We start from the raw sequence: 5,483 nt of genomic DNA on the forward strand, positions 1-5,483 counted from the left end.
CAACATTACAGCTCGTCCCTCTTCCTCCTCCTCTTGTTGGTCTTCTGGTCTTCCTTGTGGAAGACTTTTCCATCGGCCTGCTTCCTCCAGCTCAGCTTGATGTTGTGGTCCAGCCCCTGGGCCCTCAGCTTCTGTTGGAGCTGAGACACATATCTTATTAGATTGGTTCTTCATGAACGTAAAACAGTAGAAAACATGATGTACCTGCTCCAACATGGCCGCCATCACAACAGGGTCAGTCAGATTCACATCCCCCTTCTTCTCAAACTTCACTTTTATCACTTTCTTTGAAACAGGAACTAGTTTGGAAAGATCAAAGAAACTTTATGAGTTCAAACATGACTTTACATCTCAAAATATACAGCTCCATATCAACGGATGAAGGTTTCTGGAGAACATCAACGCAGATCATGGTTTTAAAAGTTGGAACATTCAATGACTGCCAATGACAAGGAGTAATGAACCTGCATACAAGCAGGCAGACCCACTGGACCGAGGGTCCTGGTGGTGTAGACCTGCTCCATCTGTAGATTATAGAGTGGTCTAGACCTGCTCTATCTGTAGATTATTATTTCTGGTTACCTACAGAATATATTTTGACTCTTGTATGTAATTCAAAAAAAGATCTAAACATGATAGAATTTTTCAGTTCGTCATTTCAGATGTCCAGCAGCTGATGAGACAGCACTCAGCCCTGTAGGGACACACACACACACACACACACACACACACACAGCAGATTTAATATGTTATACTATACATTATATTAACTGTTTAATCTGTTAAAGGAAGTTAAACTCTGAACACCACAGGATGAAGACCAAGCGTGTTACATGACGCTAAAGGAGATGACCAAGCGTCAATAACAACGCCAAAGGCACCAGAACAAGCGTCTGTATTTTATGAGATGGAAGTGAGAATGTTTTAGGGAAACAGATTAATTGTTTGAAAAACTTTAGATTTTTTATATCATCACAATACGTTTATACACGATGCCCCCCAATACAGAAAAGGTAACCCTAACCCTCACTATTTCAATTAATAGTTTATTGTTTTGATTTTAAGATGGAATTTGATATTTATTTACCTTAAGTTATAGGTTGATCATTTAAAAGTATTAAGGTAAATAAAGGCATGAGAGAGAATAAGGATATACCTTTCGTCAAACTCATGCGTGAAATTGATTTGACAGCTGACCTTTGACCTAATTAGCATATGAATGGCCCCTCCCCCTTTTCCCACACGTGTGGGCCCCTCATTTGCATATGAATGACCCCTCCCCCTTTCCCACGCGTGTCAGGGGGTCCTAATTAGCATATGAATGGAAAACTTTTCCTCAAACTTTTTTGACAGCTGACCTTTGACCTAATTTGTATATTCCCACACCCTAATTTGCATATGGGATCGGCCCCTTTGTTCTATGTCATACATGTTATATGGTTCAATGCTAAAAGTGACAGAGGATTGCTCAAAGTGTTGGAGGGGGTGGATTGTGTGGTGGGGAGAGGAGGGGTGGAGTGTGTGTGTGTGTGTGTGTGTGTGTGTGTGTGTGTGTGTGTGTGTGTGTGTGTGTGTGTGTGTGTGTGTTGGCGGATTACCTCATCGGACCCAGAGAGAGGATTACCTCATAGGGGCCCCTCGTTTTAACTAATTTGCATACCCCCTTTACCCCCTCCCTTTTCTTCTCATAATCACAAGGCAAGTGTAGCAGTCAAAATCAGATTCTTTCAGTTATCCAATGTTAAGGTAACAAATGTGTTGGTTGTTATTTTCACAATTATGGTAAAAACACTGTGTACTGGTTTTAATCCAACTAAATTGACACTTTTATGACACGGTCATAGTGATGTGAGAAACTCTCTGGTATGTGTGTGTGGTATGCTCTACCGCACATTTTAAGAAATCATCTCTCACTAAGAGGGTTAAAAACACTTGAATGGTATCGAACATCCAGACAGCTCGTCATGGAGATCTGACTGCATAGAGCGTTCAATCACACGGTTGACCCTAAACGTGAGAAACTCTCTCCGGTATGCATCAAATTATACGTTTCCTTATGAACTTAAATGACGTGATTCTTAGATTGACATATAGTTTTGTTCCGTATGAATCCTATACAATTATTTGGAGGGAAAAATAAACCAAACGCTAGGTATAAACGTGTCACCCCGAGTGAACAGTTTCAGAGAGACACAGACACCGGCTCAACTCAACTTAACTCAACTCTAGCAAAACCACGCAACCATGGACAGAGGTAAATAATTTAATTTTTTTTTGCAAGTTTTTATGTCTCCTATTAATTGTCTAAACGTTGGACTGTGCTTTTTTTTTTAATCAGAATTATTCATATTTTACTAACAGCTGTGGATTTGGGAGTGATCGATCTTACAAGACAATCTGGTACGTCTTTTTTTATTATTTAAAAACTCACACATCAAAAATCGAACATATTGAAGGTTAACCGAAATATATACTTACAGATTTTGCTGACGGATGCTACAAGGAATCTTTGGAAGAAATTCAGGATGCCAAAAGCGATCCAAAACCGAGCGGCAAGCGTCGTATGAAGACAAAGCATCTATCCACTCCCGTGTTAAAGAACCCGTCGAAAGCAACACAAACCGGGGTAAAAATCGAGAGCCCTCGGGGACCTCCGGCACAAGGATCTGACGCGTTCATATCAGGTACTTTTTAAGATTTTGAATGTAATACACTCTCAAAGCCTCCGTCGGAGGAACTATCACTTACCGCGTCTGTGTTCAAATGAAATCATAGTGTTTGGTGTTTGGTCGCAGTGCTATGACGACGTTGACGTAACAAGCTCTCATTGGTTCTTATTGTTCTCGAGGTTGCCACACAACGAAATGCCTCATTACTATCCCACATGGGCCGGAGGGTTGCTCAAAGGTTGATAGTTGAAAAAGATTATAAGATTATTATATTGAATGTATAACATAAATATGTAAATGATTAAATGGCTAAACACCGTAAATACAATTTTAGTAAATATTTTATTAATTTCCCCATTTTTTAGGGTAAATTCAGAATCTGAAACAAAAACTTTATGTCTAACTAAAATGATATTAACGAATTATAATGCTAACATTTTCTTTTATTATAATCGACAGACTCTCCGCCGACGGTCTCAACACCAGTGAGGAAGGTGCCCCCGTTTCGAGTATACCCACTGACCCCCATCAGACAGCAAGCAGCACCGGTAAAACCTATATTTTTCTCTCCTCCCAGAAGACAGGAACCTCAAACTTCCTCTTCTGCGAGGTTTACCACACCCAACATTAAGAGGGGTCCTTCCAGACCCACTAAACAGCGAAAACGTGTCAAATCAGAGATCGTCCGTCAACTTTTCGAGGATTCAATCGACTGTTCACCAGAGGGGATTGTAGAGAGTAGAGCAAGACTGCAAAGGGGGGTTCAGCAGTTAGAAACACACCGGATGGTTGTCCAGCTGATGCAATCTATAATTGCATCATTCACAACCATTTGCGAAAAATGCTGTAATATTTTACACATGTAAATGATTTTTTTTCAATTTTTTTTCATTTTGTTTTTATTTGTTTGTTATGTTTTTGTTTTTTAAAGATGGATAGTGATTCTGATTCTTTATCTAGTTCAGCCTTATCCCAAGTCCCTCTTGACATTGTGTTACACTGTTAGACTTTTTATTGTATTTTTGCGGTAACTTACTGGCAACGTGTTGCCAGTAAGTTACTGTAACCCGGCAATTACAGTATCATAACTGTACTTGTTTTTTACAGTATAAAAACCCTTACAGTAACTTACTGGCAACACGTTGCCAGTAAGTTACTGTAACTACCCGATTACAGTATCATAACCGTAGATGTTTTTTACAGTATAATACCCTTACTGTAACTTAGTTTTACAGTATTAGAATACCCTTACTGTAACTTAGTTTTACAGTATAATACCCTTACTGTAACTTAGTTTTACAGTATAATACCCTTACTGTACCTTAGTTTTACAGTAGTAAAAATACCCTTACTGTAACTTAGTTTTACAGTATAATACCCTTACTGTAACTTAGTTTTACAGTATAATACCCTTACTGTACCTTAGTTTTACAGTAGTAAAAATACCCTTACTGTACCTTAGTTTTACAGTAATATAATACCCTTACTGTACCTTAGTTTTACAGTAGAAAAAGTACCCTTACTGTAACTTAGTTTTACTGTATAATACCCTTACAGTAATCATATTATAATTACAATTTGCTAAATAATGCTGTAATTGTCTTGCTGTATTATAGTTTTATTGTAATTGTGGTTCACAATGTATTACACTATTTGGCATTGGCTGTACAAACAATTTTAAATATTTTACATAAATTCTATTGAATTTAATAAATTCCAAATAATTGACTTTAGCCCATGTACAAAAGTAATACATTTTTATTTTCAGGTAAAAACATCAGGAACAAGATATTTTTTAACTCTGAAAGTGCAAAAGAACAGAAAATTGACATACAAGTGATACTAAAACAATGTCTAAACATACGCCAAACACTGGGCAGCATTCAGAGGTGAATACATGTCTGAACAATGTAGTTACCATTTGAATTGACTCTCAAAACGAATTGAACATTTTAAATCCCGCAGAAAACTAAATAACCTGTATTTGCAAATGTATACAAAATGTGGTGTGGTTGTTACCACAAAGCTGAAGTTGTTGGGCTTTGGAAGGAGGAACAGTCTGCTTAGAAGGATCTGTGAAGACCGTACCCATGGTACTCTTGCTTGCTGATCCACATCTTCTGGAAGGTGGACAGAGAGGCCAAGATGGAGCCTCCAATCCAGAGATGCTCTGGTGAGGTGGTCCATACTGGACTGTGTGTGAAGCAGAGAAATGGTCATGAGTATATCTCATCTAAACTGTTAACAGACTTACAACTTGTGCAAAAACAGAATATGACAGTATACAAAATAAGTCACCAGTAGTGAAGTCCCCAGATAATTCAAAGGTTCTTTCTACTTTCTTTTGCTGTCTGTCGATGGGTTTTGTGATGATGATTTTGGAGCCGTTTCACAAAACTGATCTAACTAAGGATCTTCCTCTTTAAGTAAAAGGCCAATCTCTGTTGGGATCCTTTCCAAATGTTGTCAGAAACTTAAAATAATAAATTGACGCCATCAGTGGCAAAAACAGAACTTTTAGTAGAAAAAATTGACGATGCACATTAGCCCTATATGATTACATTAGAGCCCGGTTTGAAAGCTGCAGGTCACAGTGTTCTCGCTCAGTACTGGACCAACTTCAAAGATTGTTATTCTTATCAGTCACTTATATAAAAAAAAAAACTAGGAAAACTTTAACTAAAATTAAAACAACACTTAGTAGCTTTTGCTGCATAACTGTGACCTCTACTTACACAAGTGGTAAATACAAGATGATTTAGTTGTGTCAATGGTGTGGCAGGCAGGGTACGTAGCCGCACCACTTCATCGTAC

This window comes from Etheostoma spectabile, unplaced genomic scaffold, assembly GCF_008692095.1.
Source record: "Etheostoma spectabile isolate EspeVRDwgs_2016 unplaced genomic scaffold, UIUC_Espe_1.0 scaffold00002619, whole genome shotgun sequence".
In the NCBI taxonomy this organism is placed as follows: domain Eukaryota; kingdom Metazoa; phylum Chordata; class Actinopteri; order Perciformes; family Percidae; genus Etheostoma; species Etheostoma spectabile.